Raw genomic sequence first — 25,000 nt, forward strand, 5'->3', positions numbered from 1 at the left:
GATTTTTCAAAATATATTCCATGGTAATACGTGAGATTCTAGATTGGTTAAGAAAAGAATGGAAAGACATAAAATGAAGTAGGCAGGACGGAAGAGAGTAGCACACAGAAATGTGCTGCTGTGTGACAATCTGTAGCCTTTGTTTTGTCGTTTTCAAGCCTAGAGCAGATCTTAGGACTGCGTGTCCCACTGGAGTCTCATTTCATCTGTATTCTGCCATGCTTCCTTTCCAGCGTCTCTCTTTGATCTCTTCAATGAAACATGTGTTCAAGCGAAGATGCAATGCATTACTAATCTAATGTTATTCTCTTGCATTTTAATAAATTTCTATTTATTTATCAATTTATTGATGTATTTTTCCTCTTTGATAAAAGAGATATCTTCTTTCTGCATTTCCCTTTCATTTCTTACTTCTCTCCTAATGAACACCTTAATATTCTTTGGAAGCTTGAATTTCAAGTCAATGGCCCCTTTGGTGGGCTTGTTCATATGGCTAGGGTTCATCTTCTGAATAATAATAATAATAATAATAATAATAATAATAATAAAATAAACAGCGCACATAGTGAGAAAAAGTGATAGACTCCTAAGGAGGCAGGATGCAACCTGGAAGCCCCTCACACTATAAATACCAACCAGTCGAATTAGAGGACTGTGACAGACGAAACTAATAATAATAATAATAATAATAATAATAATAATAATAATAATAATAATAATAATAATAAATAATGGAAAAACAAATCCACAGTCATGCAAATGTACATATATTCAAATAAAAAACTTTAAAATTTCAAATTTAAATATACGAGTATGTACATTTACATAACTATGGTTTTGTTTCTCCATTTGAAGACTCGTGCTACTATGAGGATTTTTGATAATAATAATAATAATAATAATAATTAATAATAATAATAATAATAAAAAATAATAATAATAATAATAATAATAATAATAATAATAATAATAATAATAATAATAATAATGTGAGGTTTGTTTTTAATGTTAAATATCTATGTTAATCATGTGAAGACGGTAAATGATAGGTAAAGTTAATCCAGACCGTGTAACCAGTGCGGAGCGAATCTAAGAGAATGAAAAGATAATCTAGTTTTACAGTCGTGAAAAGTAAAGAAATAAACTCTGTAATTATACGTCAAGTCACAGTGGACACTCTTTACTAACAATACGCTCATAACATATCGTATGGGATCCTCCATACCCCCATACAAGGCCTTGCCCCCATAGCGCCCTACCGATACACCAGGAATAATAGAGTACTAATCCTGGCCTATACGATGCCGTAATTGTGCACTGGCTCTAACCGGCCATTTACAGTCTTTCAGCATCAGATTACTATTTTCTTTTCTGTTGAAATCACCGGGCGCCAGACAATGGAAGGCGGTTCATCTGTTAAAGAGATTGAAGATTTACGTAGCAGAAGGACGCCTTGGTCTTGTTATGGCCACAGCTAACTCATGTACTCTCTCTCTCTCTCTCTCTCTCTCTCTCTCTCTCTCTCTCTCTCTCTCTCTCTCTTAAAGTATGAATCATTAAATGCAATATTATTACAACATTAATAATAGTAAATATTTTTGCAAAGATAATGATCGGAAATAAAAATTTTTACTAAAGCTGGAATATAGGAGAGAGAGAGAGAGAGAGAGAGAGAGAGAGAGAGAGAGAGAGAGAGAGAGAGTCTTGATGTTTTGATTCTGTTGTACAAATTCTTGTTGAATATGTGTGAGTGTAGCTATGCATACGCATGTGCGTATATTTGTAAGTATGTATGTACATACACAAACTGCATTATAGCAACTAGGTGGTGAGAGAGAGAGAGAGAGAGAGAGAGAGAGAGAGAGAGAGGAAAGGCAATTACGAAGATCACGCAGAATTTTATTGCACTGCTCTCTCTCTCTCTCTCTCTCTCTCTCTCTCTCTCTCTCCCTTTCCCTCGTCCGCCCTTCGAACTCGCCCCTGGCGTTGAGAGAGAGAGAGAGAGAGAGAGAGAGAGAGTCGCCTAGCGATCAACCAATGTGATTTTACCGATCTAAAAGAAAATTATTTATTTATTTCTTTTTCCATCAGTTTTTATAATAATATTTTTGAACCTCACGTCATTTTCTTCAAACTGATATTTATGCAATATCAGTGTTTTTCATCTGGTCTCATAGTCGAATACTTCAGTGTTGTTTATGTTTAAGCTGGCCTTAAGAACGTAAACTTATTATATTTGCTGTTGTTTTTTACTAAGCTGGTCTTATGCCAGCACGGGCTCTCGCTCATAGAGCAGCCCGTAAAAATGTTACTGTCGATATTTGATGAGATTTCGATGCAGCCTGGTGGTATATTTTTGTGTCTCAAACCACGTGGCTCAGGTGACGCTGGGGATAAGCAAGCATGTGGTCTAAAGGATGTTCCGTGGAGCTTGTAAGTACAGGGGTACCCGCCCCCACCTCACTCTAACCCCTCCCAAACAGGGCAAAGAAAATGGAATGCATGTGAGGAATGACACACGTACTTCTGCTTCAGGTGAGGCGCTTTGCAGTGATATATACATTTTTGTGTTTTTAATGCAATAGTGTAAGGGTAAACTAATATAATAATAGGTATTAATAATAACAATAATAATTAATGAGTGATTGTTCTACATTATACTTGGAAGACTTGTGTGGTAATAAGTCAAGGGAATATGAAGTCTTGAAAGTGAATTAAAAAAAAAAAGTAAAATAAAATCCTTTACGCTGTGTTCTCGGTACTAATAAGGTCGAAAAAGATGTGGCAGAAATAAAGGAGTGCAACTATTTATATAATATTATATTTTAAAAAATATATATAATATATATATTTATATATATTATACATATATACATTATTACATAACATATATATATTTATTATTTTATATATATAATATATATAATATATAATAATTTAATAATAATAATACAAATTATGATGGTATGCCTTACGCCTTATAATGATATACATTATGAACACTCATAATAAAATATTTAAGACGAAGTGATACTTGGGTAATATTGGTGAAAAAATGTAAAAACGAGGTACAATAGATACAAAGTATGAAGTAAACATCGCATACAGGTAAGAATTACCTGTATGCAAAATACCACAGACTATATCTATATATATATATATATATATAGACACATATATGTATATATTATTATATATATATATATATAATATATATTTATCTTTATGTATATATATATATATATATATATACAGGTATATATAGTATATATATATATATATATACACATACATATATGTAGATATATATATAGTATATTATATATGACTATATATATATATATATATATATATATATATATATATATATATCTATACATATATATATATATATATATATATATATATGTGTGTGTGTGTGTGTGTGTGTGTATGTATATTATATATATACGATAATTTCAGCATGCGACAATTGAACATAAAACTTGTAAGCAGTTCTTCATAAATAATAACGTAAATCATCTCCATCAAACATCTCGTAGTAAATGTAAGAATTTATCACATTCATAGACCGTACTGAGCACTATTTTTTTTACGTTTTAGTTGTAGCACCATAAAAAAAATATAAAAACACATATTCTTCACATAACGGTCTCACTAAAAACCGTATACGCGTTTACCCTTGAATGCGCTAATGAGCTGCGTATGGTCTGTTTCACTGTCTGGTTGTTAACCGCACTGATCGACGACAGATCGACGCCCTTTGTTGCGAGCTTGTTTGTGTGTGTAGTCGGCGGCGGTCGGGGTTTGCCGCCCGAGCCTGCAAAGAGAGAGAAAGTAATGGGGTCGAAGTGTGGCCACCGGTCGGACGCGGTATCTACCAATTTCCCCAGGGGGGAAGGGGTGGGGTTCGGTTTGAGGAGGAGCCAGTCCACTGGGACCCACACCGTCCCCCGGTCCTGCTCTCCGCAATGTGTGAGTGATTTAGAAGCTATATGTCTTCCCTCTCGATGACTGGGGCACCCACCTGTACGGACCTTCTACGCGTGGACATACGGTTAGCATCTTCCGACGACTTCTCGTAGTTTTTTCCGTACTTCGTTTAGGGCAACTGGCGTCGATTTTATTTCTTAGCTCTCCTCGCTTTTTAATACATGTTTATTTGCTTATTAGTTTATTTTTTTATTTTTTGATAAGTGGAATTTCTCTTCTTTATGTATTTCCCTTTGCCTCGTCTTACTTTTTCTTAATGAAGTTTTTTTTTTTTTCCATGAAGAGAAATTACTCTTCTTTCTGTATTTCCCTTTGCCTCGTCTTAATTCTTCTTAATGAACACCATATTCTTTGGAAGCTTCAAATTCTAGTCAGTGGCCCTTTTAGTGGGCTTGACCCATATGCACAGAGTTCGTCTTCTGAATAATAATAATAATAATAAATTTAAGTAACACGGAAAAAGCCGCTATTCGGAAAATAGAGAAGAATCTCTAAAGTGTAACGCTGCTGAAGTAGCCATTACTTGTAATATAATAACCTAATAATAATAATAATAATAATAATAATAATAATAATAATAATAATAATAATAATAATATTAATATAGGGCCACTGCATCTGGTGAACAGCGCTGACTTGTTGGATCAGAGGGCTTTTACTGATAAGCTGTTGGTGTCAAGATCTACGCTCTGTCCGCCAGTATCCATGGAATCTGTTGAAGCAGATTACGGTTCGTGGATCCTACTGCTGAGATAGCCAGTAGCTTTGGGCCTATTGATATGAACCTACAGCTGGAGGTACGATTGTCAATGTATATGTGGTAAGGCTAATATTATTTTCAGTGTGCAGCCACCTCGCTTGTCTTTTCTTCAGCTGTATTCGGGGACTTTGCCATACCATTTCTCCAGATTCATAGTGGTAAAAAATAAAAAACCACACACATATATTATATGTATATATAAAATATATATATATTATGACTGGTAAAAATGTTCTGTTACAACTCACTTCCATCTAATAAAAGAAGCCCACAAAACGCCAAAATATAAGAAGGTAAGTACTATATTTCAGAGACTACTGTCTCTCTCTTCAGTACTATGATTCAGTCTCTGAAATAGAGTTCTTACTTTCTATATTTGAACGTTTTATTAGTTAATATAATTATATATACATAATATATATAATATATATATATATATATATATTATATATATATATATATATGTGTGTGTGTGTGTGTGTGTGTGTGTGTGTGTATTATATATATATATATATATATATATATATATATATATGTATGTATATATATATATATATATATATATATATATATATATATATATATTATATTATATATATATATATATATATATATATATATATATATATATATATATATGCTTAAAAGATCACAGTAGATGCACGTGACTTCATGATATAAGCGAATACCATAGGAAAAATAATAGGCAGAAATTCGTAGCCGAGCGCTTTCGTCCTTTAATAAACATCGTCTAGGCACAAATATCTATATGTATGTATGCACGTGTCTGTGAGTGTGTGTACATACGCACATCACTCAAATGTGATACAATTTCCTGCCAACCGTATACGAATATAAAAAAACCTGTAAACTACAACCATAAAAGGACGTAAGCAGCGGGCTATTCCCCGTTGAAAAAAAAAAATCCCATTAAAGTTCCGTAACGATCTCGCGCAGCAGCAGGAAGTGACGTCACGCGTTCGGCCCCTGTCAGGGAGGGAGGGCTAATTATGATGATCTGTGGAAAGTCGTCCACTTTGACTGATGAGCAAAATGAAGTTAAAAAGAGTGTTTAATGTACTCAGACAACTCCCCCTTTGCTTAACAGATCATTGCTGGCAGTATCAGCATTTTTGGAGAGAGAGAGAGAGAGAGAGAGAGAGAGAGAGAGAGAGCCCGAGAGAGAAACAACTCATAGCTGTCAGTCTCAGCATTTTTGGAGAGAGAGAGAGAGAGAGAGAGAGAGAGAGAGAGAGAGAGAGAGAGAGAGAGAGAGAGAGAATCGTTGCTGTCATTCTCAACATTTTTTTATTGAGAGAGAGAGAGAGAGAGAGAGAGAGAGAGAGAGAGAGACCTTACCTTACAGACCTTACATCTTGTTCGGGTTGCCCCAGGTCCCTCAGTGTGAGGCACCTCTAATGTCCACCAGAGAGTTGCTTGTGCATCTTCCGGTATATTTTGCATCTTCCAATCTTGGATGGTCTGGGATGCAGCTTAGATATTTGTCGAGCTTATTCTTAAACACATCTACGCTCACTCCTGATATATTCCTCAGATGAGCTGGCAACGCATTGCATAGACGCTACATGATCTATGCTGGTGCGTAGTGGATTAATGTCCTGTGTGCTTTCCTTATTTTTCCTGGTATAGTTTTTGGGCACTTAATCTACCTCTGCTTGCTCTTTCTGATATTTTTAGCTCCATGATGTTTTCGGATATTCTTTCTATCTGTTTCCATGCCTGAATTATCATGTAGCACTCTCTTCTCCTTTCTAGACTATATAATTTTAAGGATTGTAGTCTTTCCCAGTAGTCAAGATCCTTAACTTCTTCTGTTCTAGCTGTAAAGGACCTTTGTACACTCTCTATTTGTGCAATATATTTTTGATAGTGTGGGTACCATATCATATTGCAATATTCAAGTGGGCTACAAACATGTTTTGTAAAGCATAATCATGTGTTCAGCTTTTCTTGTTTTGAAGTGCCATAACAACATTCCCATTTTTGCTTTACATTTTGCCAATAGAATTGCTATTTGATCATTGCATAACATGTTCCTATTCAACATCACACCAAGGTCTTTAATTGCTTCCTTATTTGTGATTGTCTCATTATTAGGTCCCCTATATGCATATAGCTTTCCTTCTCTGTCTCCAAAATTTATTGATTTTAATTTATCAGAGTTAAATACCATCCTATTTACCTCTGCCCAATCATATACTTTGTTAAGGTCTCTTTGTAGCGCGTTCCTATCTTCATCACAAGTAATTTCTCTACTCACTACCGAGTCCTTAACATTACTGTCTATGTCTGCAATCATAATAAACAGTAATGCAGCTAACACCGTACCTTGTGGCACACCAGATATTACCTTAGCTTCATCCGATTTCCCATCGTTTGCAATAACTATCTGCTTTCTGTTGTGCAAAATTTCTTTTAACCATCTTCCTACTTTATTCACTATATTATGTTTTCTAATTTTCTTCGCTAATATATTATGATCTACCTTGTCAAAAGTTTTTGCAAAGTCTAGATAAACCAAATCTGTTTCATTTCCGCTTTTCATATTTTTGAATATGTTCTCACGGTGGACTAACAGTTGGGTTCGTGTACTTTTTCCGGGTAAAAAACCATGTTGTCCTATATTAAGCAAATTATTTTTTATTAAATATTTCTTAATATTTTTCTTTATTACCCTTACATACAATTTCATATGTGATGTTAGACTCACAGGCCTATAATTACTTGCCTCTGGTCTTGATCCACTTTTGAAAGTAGGGGTAATATATTCTAATGTGTGCTCATCATAAATCTTGCTTGAATCTACACTTTGTCTTAATAATATTGCAAATGGCTTTGCGATAGAATGAACTACTTTCTTTAACAATATAGCAGAGACACCATCAGGCCGAGCTGCAGCTCCATTTTTAATTTCATTAATAGCCTGCACAATATCAGCATCATTAATTTCTATGTCTGCTAAGTATTCATTATTTTCATCCCTTACTTCTGTATCATTATCTTCATTATCAATTCTAAGGGTGAATTCTCTCTTATATCTTTCTGCCAATATGTTTCATATTTCCTTTTTTTCATTCGTCAATCTCCCTTCAGTTCTTAGAGGGCCTATTTCTATTCTTCTTTTATTCATCTTTTTCGTATACGAGTACAATAGTTTGGGGCTTTGCTTGATATTTACTAGGGTATTTTCTTCCAAGTCCCGTTTTTCATTTTCTTTTGATTGTATAATCTTTTGTTCTGCATTTTCTATCTTACTTTTTAGTTCCATCACTTTCCATGCATTTTTTTCTTTTACAAGACCTTTTTTTCCACTTTCAGATTTTCTGGAACAAGATCCTTCTGTCTTTTGGTATGCATGACTGATGTTTACTTTTCTTCTTCGGTATATATTTATCCAATATTTTCTCTAATATTTTATATAATAGCTCCATATTTACCTTTATATCATCACTTACGAAAATGTTATCCCAATCTTTGTTTAATTTTTCATTTATTTCTGACCATTTTATATTTTTACTGTAGAAGTGGTATTTTCCATATCCTTCCCACTTTTTCATTTCTTGCTTATCTCTGTTTTCACTTGCTTTGGAATGGACTGTTAATTCTATGACATTATGGTCTGAAATACTCACATTATAAACTATTATTTCTTTAACATAATTCACCTCGTTCACAAATACTAGGTCTAAAGTATTTTCCTTTCTTGTTGGCAGGTGATTTATTTGTTGAATGTTGTATTCTAGTAGCATAGCTAATAGCTTTTCGAATTGCCTCTTATCCTCTGCACTAATATTACTCTCTTTTTTATATGTATAAATACAATCACAATCTCCTATTCGTTCTTTCCAGTCAACGAAAGGAAAGTTAAAGTCTCCGGATAGGAGAATAGTCCAGTCATTGTGATTTCTACATATATCATCCAAATTCTACCATTATTAGTTCACATTCTGAGTTAGTATATTTCTCATATATTTTTCCTTGTTTTTTTGTCTTTCCCATATATTGCGGTTCTCCCTTGATTCCTATTTTTTCTATCTGATCTATAAGTTTGGAACCCTTTTATTTGATCGTCATTACCAGTCTCTTGGGAATAGAAGGTTTCACTTATATTCATTATATCTATTTTCTTTTCAATTTGGGTTAGTTCTTCTAAGTAACTAAGTAACTAAACCCTGCACATTCATCATTATGATGGTTTGCGTGTTATCTCCTACATTTAATATGGGTAATAATAAGGATTTTCCCATATCTCTTTCCTGTTCTGGTATGTTGTTCTTTTCTTCATTTCCAGAAATTCTGACATTAAAAAACCCAACTTTTCCATAATATTTGATCTTCCTTCATCATAATTATTCATTTTGTGTCTGAATCTGGAATTTTCTCCGTATCTGCAATATCCCCTAGCATCGTACATACAGTATTTATCTCTCTCTCTCTCTCTCTCTCTCTCTCTCTCTCTCTCTCGAGAGAGAGAGAGAGAGAGAGAGAGAGAGAGAGAGAGAGAGAGACCTTACCTTACAGACCTTACAGTTTCGTTCGGGTTGCCCCAGGTCCTCAGTGTGAGGCGCCTCTAATGTCTACCAGAGAGTTGCTAGTACATCTTCGGTATATTTGCATCTTCCAATCTTGATGGTCTGGGATGCAGTTTAGATATTTGTCGAGCTTATTCTTAAACACATCTACGCTCACTCCTGATATATTCCTCAGATGAGCTGGCAACGCATTGAATAGACGCTGCATTATCGATGCTGGTGCGTAGTGGATTAATGTCCTGTGTGCTTTCCTTATTTTTCCTGGTATAGTTTTGGGCACTATTAATCTACCTCTGCTTGCTCTTTCTGATATTTTTAGTTCCATGATATTTTCTGTTATTCCTTCTATCTGTTTCCATGCCTGAATTATCATGTAGCGTTCTCTTCTCCTTTCTAGACTATATAATTTTAAGGATTGTAGTCTTTCCCAATAGTCTAGGTCCTTAACTTCTTCTATTCTAGCTGTAAAGGACCTTTGTACACTCTCTATTTGTGCAATATCCTTTTGATAGTGTGGGTACCATATCATATTGCAATATTCAAGTGGACTACGAACATCTGTTTTATAAGCATAATCATGTGTTCAGCTTTTCTTGTTTTGAAGTGCCGTAACAACATTCCATTTTTGCTTTACATTTTGCCAACAGAATTGCTATTTGATCATTGCATAACATGTTCCTATTCATCATCACACAAGGTCTTTAACTGCTTCCTTATTTGTGATTGTCTCATTATTAGGTCCCCTCCTATAGCATATAGCTTTTCCTTCTCTGTCTCCATAATTTATTGATTCAAATTTATCAGAGTTAAATACCATCCTATTTACCTCTGCCCAATCATATTACTTTGTTTAAGGTCTCTTTGTAGAGCGTTCCTATCTTCATCACAAGTAATTTCTCTACTTATTCTTGTGTCATCAGCGAAACTACTCACTACGAATCTTAACATTACTGCCTATGTCTTCAATCATAATAACAAACAATATTGCAGCTAGCACCGTACCTTGTGGCACACCGGATATTACCTTGGTTTCATCCGATTTCTCATCGTTTGCAATAACTATCTGTTTTCTGTTTGTGTAAAAATTCTTTTAACCATCTTCCTACTTTATCTACGATATCTTGTGTTTTCTAATTTTCTTTGCTAATATATTAGGTCTACTTTGTCAAAAGCTTTTGCGCAAAGTCTAGATAAACCACATCTGTTTCATTTCCGCTTTTTCATATTTTGAATGTTCTCACGGTGGACTAACAGGTGGGTTTGTGTACTTTTTCCGGGTACGAAACCGTGTTGTCCTATATTAAACAAATTATTTTTTATTAAATGTTTCATAATATTTTTCTTCATTACCCCTTTCATACACTTTCATAATATGTGATGTTAGACTCACAGGCCTATAATTACTTGCCTCTAGTCTTGATCCACTTTTGAAAGTAGGGGTGATATATGCTAATTTGTGCTCATCATAAATCTTGCCTGTATCTACACTTTGTCTTAATAATATTGCAAGTGGCTTTGCGATAGAATGAACTACTTTCTTTAACAAAATAGCAGGGACTCCATCCGGCCCTGCAGCAGCTCCATTTTTAATTTCATTAATTGCCTGCACAATATCAGCTTCATTAATTTCTATGTCAGCTAAATATTCACTATTTTCTTCCCTTACTTCTATAATCATTATCTTCATTATCTATTCTAGGGGTGAATTCTCTCTTATATCGTTCTGCCAGTATGTTGCAAATTTCCTTTTTTTCATTCGTTAATCTCCCTTCAATTCTCAGAGGGCCTATTTCTATTCTTCTTTTATTCATCTTCTTCGCAATATGAGTATAATAGTTTGGGGTTTTGCTTGATATTTAATAGGGTTTTTTCTTCCAAGTCCCGTTTTTTCATTTTCTTTTGATTGTATAATCTTTTGTTCTGCATTTTCTATCTTACTTTTTAGTTCTATAACTTCCATGCATTTTTTCTTTTGCAAGACCTTTTTTCCACTTTCTGATTTTCTGGAACAAGATCCTTCTGTCTCTTGGTATGCATGAATGATGTTTACTTTTCTTCTTCGGTATATATTTTCCACTATTTTCTCCAATATTTTATATAATATCTCCCTATTTACCACCCTTATGTCATCACTTACGAAAATGTGTTATCCCAATCTTTGTTTGAATTCTTCATTAATTTCTGACCATTTTATATTTTTACTGTAGAAGTTGTATTTTCCATATCCTTCCCACTTTTTCATTTCTTGCTTATCTCTATTTTTCACTTGCTTTGGAATGAACTGTTAATTCTATGACATTATGGTCGAAATACTCGCATTATAAAACTATTATTTCTTTAACATAATTCATCTCGTTCACAAATACTAGGTCTAAAGTATTTTCCTTTCTTGTTGGCAGGTGATTTAGTTTGTTGAATGTTGTATTCTAGTAGCATATCAATAGCTTTTCAAATTGCCTCTTATCTTCTGCACTACTATTACTCTCTTTTTATATGTATAAGTACAACCACAATCTCCTATTCGTTCTTTCCATTCTACGAAAAAAGGAAAGTTGAAGTCACCAGATAGGAGAATAGTCCAGTCCTTGTGATTTCTACATATATCATCCAATTTTTCAATTATTAAGTCAAACTCTTTAGTATTAGGAGGTCTATATATTACTATGTTCATCAATTTTTCAGATTCAAATTCTACCGCTATTAGTTCACATTCTGAGCTACTATATTTCTCATATATTTTTCCTTGTTTTTTGTCTTTCCCATATATTGCGGTTCCCCTTGATTCCTATTTTTTCTATCTGATCTATAAGTTTGGAACCCTTTTATTTGATCATCATTCCCAGTCTCTTGGGAATACCAGGTTTCACTTATATTCATTATATCTATTTTCTTTTCATTTTGGGTTAGTTCTTCTAAGTACTCTATTTTTCTTTTTGAGTTACTCGTAACTAAACCCTGCGCATTCATCACTATGATGGTTTGCGTGTTTTCTCCTTCATTTAATACTGGTAGTAATAAGGATTTTCCCATGTCTCTTTCCTGTTCTGGTATGTTGTTCTTTTTTTCATTTCCAGAAATTCTGACATTAAAAAATCCAACTTTTCCATAATATTTGATCTTCCTTCATCATAATTATTCATTTTGTGTCTGAATCTGCAATTTTCTCCGTTTCTGCAATATCCTCTTGCATAATAAATACAGTTATTATCTCTTGAGTAGAATTTCGGAGCTGATGCTTTGAAATTTTTTGCTGACACCTCTGCATATCTCATTGGTGGTTTGCCTTTTCTCTTTTACCTGATATTCTTGATTTCTCTCTTTATTTGTTTCTTTCTTATTTTGGATTTTATTACTTGGTTGGTTATTTATTTGATTATGATTCATGCTACAGGGTGCATATATTTGCATTTTTTGTCGAACTTACATCCTTTTCCTTCTTTTAGGTTTTTACATATTTTGGATGGCAGATCTCTGCAATCATCCCCATATCCATCTAAGTATGCACATTTACCATATATTTCATAGTTTTGACATATCTTAGGATGTTTGTAGTAACACCTCTTTCTCCAAATCTGCAATTCCCTCTTTTCAAAAGGTTGCAGATTTTGTTCTGTTTCTTGTCTATTTTTTCCTCTTTCCCGTCATTGTGTAGATCTGGGTAGAGCCTCTTCGGGATTTGCTTTTCTGTTGTCATATCGTAATTTATTCTTCGTAGGTATGCTGCTTTATTGCCTCATATGTAGTATCAATGAGTATCTCTGCATCCATACTTTTTATCTTGTTCTTTGTTTTCCTTATTATTTTTTTCTGTCATTTCATTTTTGTTTACTTCTCTTCCGTTTTCCTCTTCTTCTTTTTTCTTCTTCTTCTTCTCTTCCTCTTCTTCTCATCCTCAACTATTGTACATTCAATCTTGATTTAATAACATTGTCTATCCATGATAGACATGTTGAACAAAAAATTTCTTGTATCTTTTCTCAAATCTTGTATTACCTCAGCACACTGTGGATGGTCGGAATGTTGCATGCAGCACATTTTCTGATTAGGTTTTGTGGAGGATTGACTATGCTATACCAAACCTTACACAGTTTGCATGCTGCTTTTGGCATTCTTTTTCCTAATGCATCAATTAGGATATTCACAAGATTCACCTTATTCATTTTCTTTGTCGGAATATGTTGTTTTATTGTATATATTTTCTTTATGAGTCTCTTGACCACTTGGATTTTATTTGGAACTTCTTCAATTATTTTCAAGATGTTTTCATTAGATTTGTTCCAGTTTGAAGGATTATATCCTTCTAATATATCTATGAATGCTTTGTATCTTTTTGGTTAGGACTGTTGCTGATTTCATAGATGAGAAATGCCAGTTCCCTTCCTGCTACCTCATCGTATTGCGAATCTGCTAAACACGCCAAATTACGCCACCTCTTCCCGCAGTTGGAACTTACTGCCATCTTGTTCTGATTTATAGTATTACACTTGATAAACTAACTTAGAAGACGCTTTATCCTACTATTTTCACACTAATCTTATCACCGATAGTTCACGAACACTTCTAGATATTTCTCAAATTCTAGTCGTATGTTAAACTTGTGATATCTGTTGATTAATCTGACTTCACGCGGGTAGTCTCACCAAGCAAGATGGCTACACTAGAGGAGAGAGAGAGAGAACAAATCATTGCTGTCAGTCTAAGAATTTTTGGAGAGAGAGAGAGAGAGAGAGAGAGAGAGAGAGAGAGAGAGAGAGAGAGAGAGAGAGAGAGAATCGTTGCTGTAATTCTCATCATTTTTTCATTGAGAGAGAGAGAGAGCAAAACACTGCTGTCTGTCCCAACATTTTTAGTGAGAGAGAGAGAGAGAGAGCGAGAGAGAGAGAGAGAGAGAATCGTTGCTGTTATCTCATCATCTTTTTTATTGCTGTCAGTCTCAGCATTTTTGGAGAGAGAGAGAGAGAGGAGAGAGAGAGAATAGAGAGAGAGTAGAGAGAGAAGAGAGAGAGAGAGAGTTAGAATCGTTTTGCTGTCATTCTCAACATATTTTTATTGAGAACGAGAGAGAAGAGAGGAGATAGAGAGAGAAGAGAGAGAGAGATCCCAACCCAACATTTTTAGTGAGAGAGAGAGAGAGAGAGAGAACAAATCACTGCTGTCAGTCTCAACATTTTTTATTGAGAGAGAGAGAGAGAGAGAGAGAGAGAGAGAGAGAGAGAGAGAGAGAGAGGAACTTGAAAGTACAGAAAGCACCTCCGTTAAGAATGGTGGCTATTACAGCCTTCGAGAAAAACAATGCTATGTTTACTCCTTTTAGATGTGGTACTTTCTCGTCTGTATTGTTGGATGGGTTATGGCGGTTGGTTTCGTATCCATAAGCTGAGTATTGTCTTAGTGGCACACTTAAAGGGATCTCGTTTGGAAAATATTCCTTGAAAGTTAACTGTGTAGATTATTAATTCCTTGTTCAAACAATGTATTTATCTGTTTGCCGGTGTGTCTATCATAGTGTTGTGCTCCTATTTAGATGTTTTTATTTTAATATATATCAGCGACGAATATCTCCAGAGGCAGACACGGGCCAGCGAAAATTCGGCGAGCCAAGACATTAATCTTTTTCCTGATATAAATGATTGCTCACCGTTGTGTTTCATTCATTCTCTCTGAAGATGACCGCCTTCGTGTGCGTTTAAACGCAAGAGTATAATAATAATAATAATAATAATAATAATAATAATAATAATAATAATAATAATAATAATAATAATAATAATACCATGGACACCAGAGTTGAAGAGAAGAAATGGAAAAAAATGGATAAGTATCAAGACCTGTAATAGAAATAAAAAGGATATATATGGGATATGACAGTAAAAATTGTACTTCATAATCATAGGACCACTAGGCACGAGCCCAAGATTTCCCTGAAAAGGAATCATGGAAAAACTAGAGGCTTAAGTAGCTCCCAGGACTCATGCAGAAGAGTGTGATCATAGAAACGACACACATAGTAAGAAAAGTGATGGACTCCTAAGGAGGCAGGATGCAACCCGGAACCCCACACTATAAATACCACCCAGTTGAATTGGAGGATTGTGGTAGACAAAAAAATAATAAATAAAGAAAATTGATAATAAATAATAAATAAGATAATAATAATAATAATAATAATAATAATAATAATAATAATAATAATAATAATAATAATAATAATAATAATAATAATAATAATAATAATAATAATAATAATAACTATCTACGCTTCGTAATGGAACAATCACGCGCTCTCTCAACGCGTCTCGGCCTTGTAAAATTCAATTATAAAACTGTCAAGCGTTCGGTACAACGAACAAAAAACTACGCAAGCGCTAATTGCAACCAAAAGTTAATTGCAGAAAGAAAAACCATTACCAGATTTGCCGACAGCCGTCCACTGGTGGCCAGTTTTAAGAGCAGAAAATTGACGAATTTTTGGCCAAGTTTCGCGTGGCTAAGTGGGTTTCAAAGTTATATTATTGGATTTGTGTTACATCTGCCACGAAAAAATGTAGACCAAGGATGTGTACTCAGTAGTGCATCACTTTTTGTGTTTGTTTGTTTCTCTCTCTGTAATCAAAGAGTTTTTTTGACGTACAGGAGTGAGGCACTCTGAGTTGTATTTAAATGGTTTTATAATAATAATAATAATACTAATAATAATAATAATAATAATAATAATAATAATAATAATAATAATAATAATAATAATAATAATAATAATAAATGATTCACATTGCAAAGCAATGTTTAAAAAAATGAACACTTCATTTTAACAAGCGCAGTTTTACATACACAAACACATATATATAATTGTTTATATGTGTGCATATGTACAGTGATGCTCAAATCTCATGCGACATGACTCCATAGGATTTCGTTCAAAATTCACTTACTGGCAACCTACCATGCTCCATATCTATATTTTATTTCAATGCGAAAACGTGATTATTGCATACAATAAGGCCATAATATGTTTCATAAGAATGAAATCTGTCATATATTTGAAAACTGTAAGAAAATGTCACGTGTAGCCAAATTTCAGAAAGACTCTTTCAAAACTTTCGTTCACTCATCGCTGAAGCATTTGACCAAAACGAAGTCGTCATCAAACCTCAATTCAAATGTTAAAAAAAAAAAAAGATTGTCATAACATTAATAATGCTACTAAAGCGAGCATAGAATTTTAAATAGTCCTATTTGTTTGCTTTTACACCTCAATGCTGAAAAAAATTAAATGTATACATACAAAAGTAGAATGCGCCCACCGATATCAACGTGTGAGGGGGGCATGTGTGATCATGTGATGTATCATTAGTGTCGGTGCAACAATAAGTACCTGGCGTAGCATAAGTACGTCTACAATGAGTAGCGACCATGAAATTATCTTGAAAACCTTTACTTTATATGTGTTAAGAGGAATATTTGGATTTTCATACATAATTATTTATATTTCTTAAATATTTCAAAAATGATGGCCTACTAGCAAATATTCGCCAATGCAATTATTCTTTTGTCAAAGCCAAGATAATATTCCTAGGCCTAGGTGTTAGATTTCTTTACTTCACACTTAACATTCACATCTCTATTAACAATTTCTGGCCAGAGAGCAAATGAGGCTATCTACACATTCTTGCACTTCAAGTTACCTTATGAAAGAATTATACACCAAAAGCGAGCACAAGGACTTTTAAGAAAATAGTATTTTAAACCAGTTGAAAAACAAGTGTTCCATAGGCCTTGATATTGATGCTTATGATATTTCGATTAATATCCATCTTCTACATATAACCAAAATCATCATCTCTTTTATTCCTCAAAGAACAGGTAATCTATACAAATAAAAACAATAGTATCAGATTACATCTCAGAAGGCTTAGATTATTTTTTAGGCCTATAAATCATTTTCCAACATACAGGCAGCGCCTGAAACTTCAACATTCAAAGAAAACTGGTTATAATTCACATTCCTATTGTATTCCTCAAAAAACAAGAAATCTCTAGAAATAAATTCATTCGTAACAGGTTACACCCCAGAAGGCTTAGATTATTTTGTTAGGCCTATAAAACATTTTACAGCATACAGGAAGCGTAAACAGCCGAAAACTTCAACATTCAAAGAAAACTTGTTTTCATTCATATTCCTCCATTGAAATTGTTGTTATGACTGTTGAGCTTATTAGGTCTAGTGTCATAATGCTGCAGACGTGGTTATTCGACCAGTCCAAGGAGCATGTTAAGTGTGTTTTCATTGATGTCACCGCTAACCTTATCACACCGCACTTTGAACTGAGCAACGTAGAAAAAAATCAATTCAAATCACACACATTACGAATTATCAATGCATAAAAGGGATCATATCTATTAAACCATAAGGAAAAGAGGGATAGGTGTGAATTCGCAAACTTTTCGACATGTATGACATTACAAAAAGAGAAAAAAAGTTTAGTACTACTTGGCAACGTCAAGTGGAGTCTAAGAATCTGGACGATACACAAAGAATCATGTCGCATGAGATTTGAGCACCACATATGATTAAGCCACAAATAACCCATCAGTGTCTAACTATTCTACATCCTGGGCACAGCACTGATGGGTATTATGTCCTGGTATTTGAAAGTATGAATGTTAATAGGTAAAACTTCATACACAGCTACTTATATATATATATATATATATATATATATATATATATATATATATCTATATATATATATATATATATAAATGCTAACTTGTTAATTGCTTTATGATCCAGACTACATTACTTTTCCCTCTCCTATACCGTATACCATGAAACAGAATAACAAGTGTCCATAAAAACTCCAAAGAAATGAGATTTCCAGCGCAAAGTGACGTAGCATTATCGAAAAACATCGAACCATCACTCCTGTGTAATTAGGAATCAATTTATTGCAGGTGAGATGACGCTTGCATTGACTTTTGGAATGTCTGCTTCTATCCCTTATCTGATCACTTTCATATCCAAGGGCTAGGTTAATAGCGAAAGCAATGCCCCCAAAGCTAGCAGGGGCATTTACTGCTGCGATTAATTGGATTAATGTAGCCTTGGGTAACAGAGAGAAATTAAGCTATAAGAACTAAAAATGGAATCGTTCCTTTAAAATATGGTCAGCGGAGAATAGCTGAAAGCGACTATAAACTGCAAAACTGATATGGAAAAAATGAACAAGAAAAATGACAAGCGATATCATTACATATCCTTGGGTGATAGAGCACTATTTAGCTATAAAAAGGTTAAAAGAAGAATCATTCCTTGAAAATATGGTCAGCGGAGAATAGCTAAAATCGCAATAACATAGGCAACACTGATATGGAAAAGTTAAAACAATAAAAAAAAAGCTATCATTAAAAAGGCAGCCGAACAACTAAAGGCAAAGAAAAAAAAGTAAACTTGAACCATTAAAAACAGTGAAGTTGTTATATGATAACATATGTGAAACAAAGAATAAGTGAGTCAAAATGAAGATGATAAGGTAGGTTAGTCTAGAGCACAAAAGATAAAAGAATGAAATTTGATATAAAAAAGTAATGCTTTTATCAGACTGTTTTTAGTTTTGGTACTACTGACACACAGATTTATATATATATATATATATATATATATATATATATATATATATATATATATATATATATATATATATATATCGAGCTACAATGTCCTTTAATATCTAATTCGCTCTACCTCGGAATTAATATATTTTCATATATGCTTAACAACCGAAGGGGAATTTTTTCTCGATAAATAGGATTTGCCTGGACCAGGGCGCGAACCTATGGATCCTTTCAAACCCAGGAACGTCAGTGAAGCTTTTCCTACTACACCACCGCGAGAGGTGGTGTAGTAGGAAAAGCTTCACTGACGTTCCTGGGTTTGAAAGGATCCATAGGTACGCGCCCTGGTCCAGGCAAATCTATTATCGAGAAAAAATTCCCCTTCTTTCGGTTAAGCATATATGAAAATATATTAATTCCGAGGTAGAGCGAATTAGATATTAAAGGACATTGTAGCTCGATATATGTATATGAATCACGGAAATGTGATATGACTTATATATATATAGTATATTATACATATAAATACACACACACACACATATAAATATATATATATATATATATATATATATACCACACACACACACACAACACACACATATATATTATATATATATATATAATATATATTATATATAATATATGTATAACTGAATCACTAAAAGTATGCAACGTGATATATCCATATATAAAGGTATAAGCTACGAAGGCTTGTACCTTTATATATATATATATATATATATATATACATGTATATATATATTATATATATAATGACCAATAACATATGTTCATGTAATTAAAATCAAGCCCTTTTACCCCTGCGCATACAACATATTTGTTCACAGAAACACACGAATGTTATTGCTAAAAACACTCTCTCTCTCTCTCTCTCTCTCTCTCTCTCTCTCTCTCTCTCTCTCTCTCTCTCTCTCTCTCTCTCTCAAGTTTTAAGAGGACCTGCACTGCATTCTTAGAGCACCGTGTCCTAAGCTATCTAATTTTATCTTCTCAATTGTTCATTTATTTGTGTATTTATTTCATTGTTGGATTATCTATCATTTGTTTTTTTTATTTAAACGTTTTCTAACTATAGAAGTTTGTCCCTAAAGTTCATTCGTTACTGATTATATGGAGTTGCCTCCCATACTACTACAACTACTACTACTACCACTATTAATATATACCAACCGCTGAGCTCCTTTCTGTATTTTCTTTTACCTCCTCTCACTTCTTCCTAATGAACACCTTCATATTCTTTGGAAGCTTGAATTTCAAGCCACTTGCTCCAGTGGTAAGCTTGTTCCATATGAATAGTTTTCTTTTCCTGAATAAGAATAATAAATAATAATAATAATAATAATAATAATAATAATAATAATAATAATAATAATAATAATAATAATAGAGTTAGGCATAAACCAAATAGAATAGACCCGACGAGTTCAGCATACCCACTTTGACCCGGCCTGGTAACGAGGTATTCAAGAAACCTCATAGCAAAGAAAATTAGCGCCCGAGATGCCCGTTCTGCTAAACCTCAGTTTCCGGAGGGGAAACCAATTTCTTTTTTTGTTTTGGGGGGGGAGTCTTATTGTTTGTGGAGAAACAAACCCTTTCACAGGTGACGCTTTACACGCACAAGGAGAGAGAGAGAAGGAGAGAGAGGAGAGAGAGCAGGGAGAGAGAGAGAGAGAGAGAGAAGAGAGCTGTTTTAACTATAAGATAATATACCCGTGAATGTGTGTACATTAATTTGTACTATATATACATATACACATACATTATACATACATATATATATATATAATATATATATATATATAGATATATATATATATAAAAAAAACATAATAAAATATATATATATATAAAGGAATACCACAGTAAAATTTCAGGCAGATACTGATCTTCTGTTTGTCTTTTCCTGTGGTATTTGCTTTATATAATGGAGTTACGTACATCTACTGTGATTTTTTTAAGCGCTCACACACACACACACACACACACAAACGCATATATATATATATATATATATATATAGGGAGAGAAAGAGAGAGAAATCAACCGTTGACCAATTTAATCGATATCGGCTGATATTTATGAACAATTTCTTGAACAAGACAGAGCAGATGTGAGCGCAAGCTACAGACAGCCTGAATGAAAACTCAACCACAAAATGAGAGAAGTGAAATGAAGAGAGAGAGAGAGAGAGAGAGAGAGAGAGAGAGAGAGAGAGAGAGAGAGAGAGAGAGAGAGACGCTCGCGTGGGAGAGACCAATCCCCACTGCACTGGCACGGTTATGAAATGCATTTTCTTGCAAAATATTAAAACCCAGTTTACTCCAAGTGTGGGCCTTGGTGAGTGTACATGTGTGTGTGCAAGTTTGAGGAGGCCGCTCTCTCTCTCTCTCTCTCTCTCTCTCTGTACACACACACACACACACACACACACATTACATATATAATTATATTATATATTATATATATATAATGTAAATATCATCTTGATATTTTTTAAGAGTTTTAGATGCAAATTAAAGATATATAATGCTGGTGGTATATATATATATATATATATATATATATATATATATATATACTATATATATATATATATATATGTATATACAGACCTATCCATGAGCACATACGATAAACGTAAAAGCCCCGCCCACTTTTCAGAAACATCAAACAGTCCGAGAGAGAGAGAGAAAAAAAGGTGCCCTGAAATGATTGCAGTTGCACAACCGCCTCACAGCCAAATACGAAATGTTTCGCTGAGTCGAGCCCAGACAGAAGCTCGACTGAAATGCCGAAATGTCACTGAAATGTCAATAATTGCTGAGGGACAAATGCAATGACGGGGCAACAGTAGTTTACTTGGGAAATAAAAGCCAATATTGAGCGAATGGTCGGCGCTACTGCTGCAGCAGAGCGCCCCGGAGCGAGCATTTTTATTGGAGAAAGGTTTGAAAGATGAACGTCATTAGAAAAATAATATCGGTGTGCCCCGGAGCGAGCGCTGCTGAAACGTGCGTGTCTCTTAATGGGTTCGATAGCAGTAATTCCATGTACTTTGAAATAGCTCATCGCTTTATTTAATGCTTATAGGCTTGAGAGGTACGGCTTTATCTAAATGTCAAGCCTTGCGTCATGTGAATTTAGGTTGTTATTATCGTTGCAGTTGTCAATATATCATACGATTACTTTCGAAATGGGAGCAAATAAGTTGTGACGTAAATGTCGGCAAAATGAAAAGCTTATCTGCAGTGAAAGTAGGAAAAGTGATAAAAGTGTAGAAAATATTAGAATATCAGCTAACACAATGAATGTCAATTAATTAACACATATACATAAATTCAAATACATACATACATACCTATACACGCACACACACATATATGTATGTACAGTATATATGTTCCTATTTGAAGAAAAGACTATGATTCCAATAATCATAAAACTGGTCTCTATCGCTCTAAGTACTATTGGAGTTCGCAGATGATTAAACGCAGTACTATAGCAACATAAAACTCATTGGTGATTGACCAATTAACTGTTAAATATTGGTGTCACACAAACTACGGTCATCTACACAGTCGATAAAGAATTATGATTTGGCTATTGAAAGTCCTGTTTTGCGTAGGTAATTATTTGTGAACCTCTTATCATTAAATACTAAAGGACATACTCATAATAAATATGAATCTTTACACGAATTCCGGTTGAAGGACGGATGAATACATGCAAGATATTTGATCTATTGGTGTTAATTTATGCAATTGCCCATATTCTCAAAAGGTATCAAAGCTTCAGTCCAACCCTAGTCAAATCTCAAACGTAAATTTAAACAACTGATATATTTCCAAACAAGTTTAACAGAATTTCAGACAACTCAGCAGGTCGTATTTCCCTTACTTCTGTAAACGTATATTTGCTCGTCAGCAAAACCTTCTGTATATATATATTTCGTATTTCTATCATCTCACTATCATACTTCTCTCCATTTAAGTTTCTCTTAGTTTACGATTGGTGTTTCAATTCAGTGAGAAACTGCTAGGAGCTTTATTTATTAATTGATCGATTAATTTATTAATTTTTTTGCATTGGTTACTTTACAAGGGACATTTGATAATACCAATTTTGAACATTAATTTGTAAGTGAGTTTTGGTCTTGTTATTTCCATGAAGGTTCCAGGATTACTGGAATGCGTTGTCGTGAAATTGCTTAGGTCCTGGTCATGTTGGCAACAGGCACGTTTGGCATGAAGTGCTAAATACTGACAAATAAATATATATCCCAAGCTGTTTCAAGACTATGATTATATTTTGATTAGAAATAAGTAAGTGATTCAAAACACACTGGAAGCTAGCTAAAATCAACGAGTAAGAGAAAAATCACCCAGAATTTTAATTGGTCCTAAAAATCAAACTAGCATTGCCATGGTAAGCAATTTTTTAAATCGCAAATTCAAATCACTCTTCCCTTTGAAAAAAAATCTTGCACCAGACCTTATATGGCAGGGATAACAGGCAGTGATCTAAGAGAGGTACTAGAGTGAGTGACCAAGAGACTATTTTTTAAAATGAAAATGCGAAAAATGAGGTAAAGACATGAAAAACTTGACAGAAGTCTAAACTTCTTCGTCGTGATTGAATCTATGGACTACGTACTACATAACACGTATCCTTCTCACTAATATATAATTCTCATACCTGAAGCAGGCTTCATCAACAACTCTTTAGGAAGTGTTTCCGACAAATTGTGATTGAGAATTTTCCTCTCTGGTGAAAGATTTTAATAGCGTCATAATGCTGCAGTTGCTTTTTGCATAACCATTAATGTTAGACAAGCAAATAATCTTGATAAATGTCCTATTTGTGCCTACAACAATCGTTGGTACATATGCTGGGCAGATTTGTTTAGAACGTGGATCTCATTGGTGGGTACCTCAAAAACAATCATTTCTCTCTCTCTCTCTCTCTTTCACACAATACACACACTTCCAAGCTTCTCTCGCTCTCTCTCTCTCCCTCTCTTTCTCTCTTTCTCTCTCTCTTTCACACAATACACACACTTCCAAGCATCTCTCGCTCTCTCTCTCCCTCTCTTTCTCTCTCTCTCTCTCTTTCACACAATACACACACTTTCAAGCATCTCTCTCTCGCTCTCTCTCTCTCTCACACAATACACACACTTCCAAGCATCTCTCGCTCTCTCTCTCTCTCCCTCTCTTTCTCTCTCTCTCTCTCTCTTTCGCACAATACACACACTTCCAAGCACTCTCTCTCTCTCTCTCTCTCTCTCTCTCGTTCTCTCTCTCTCACACATACATACACACACTTCCAAGCATTTATATCTCTCTCTCTCTCTCTCTCTCTCTCTCTCTCTCTCTCTCTCATACATAAACAAACTCCCAAGCATCTCTCTCTCTCTCTCTCTCACACACACATACATACACACACTTCCAAGCATTCCTCTCTCTCTCTCTCTCACATACACAAACTTCCAAGCATTTCTCTCTCTCTCTCTCTCACACACACACAGACGCATTACCGAAATGTGTCAAAGTATTCGAGAGAGAACACCAGTGCACCCTTCACCTTCCTGGGCCGAGAGCTGTAATGAGAGCCCTAGTACCAGGGTATTCTGAGGGACCTTGCCCAGTAGTACTATAAAACCGGCAGTATAAGTTGCAACTTCACTTTCACTCTGGCCCTATGCACCTTCTGAATACCCCAAAACAGATACAGGAATTCGTGTATTCCCGTCATTTACACGAGGCGATGCAGACATCCATCAAACGATTGCACAATCAATAATAACAATAGAATTAGCTAATTACCTACACACCGATTAAAACCGATCGCTAAACCTAGACCCATCAGCCGAAAGATCGTTATAAAACAATTTATATTATCTTGAGGAATTACGATGTCTTTGCCGGCGAAGTTCACCAGCGCCGTTGCTGGAGAATCAGGACGAAAGAAGGTTTACGAGTCCGGAAGCAGCCATAAAAAAAGACATTAATGTCTACTTAATTGAATTGCGGCAACGTGCAACTATCTCTCGCGT

General features: G+C 34.3%; 1 long non-coding RNA gene across 1 annotated transcript in view; it reads right to left on the bottom strand.

The window, feature by feature from the left end:
* LOC135211676 (uncharacterized) overlaps positions 1 to 25,000 on the bottom strand; it is a 59,296-nt gene that overhangs the window by 18,142 nt on the left and 16,154 nt on the right. The window lies entirely within an intron of this gene.

The sequence above is a fragment of the Macrobrachium nipponense genome, chromosome 4, assembly GCF_015104395.2.
Source record: "Macrobrachium nipponense isolate FS-2020 chromosome 4, ASM1510439v2, whole genome shotgun sequence".
Lineage (NCBI taxonomy): Eukaryota > Metazoa > Arthropoda > Malacostraca > Decapoda > Palaemonidae > Macrobrachium > Macrobrachium nipponense.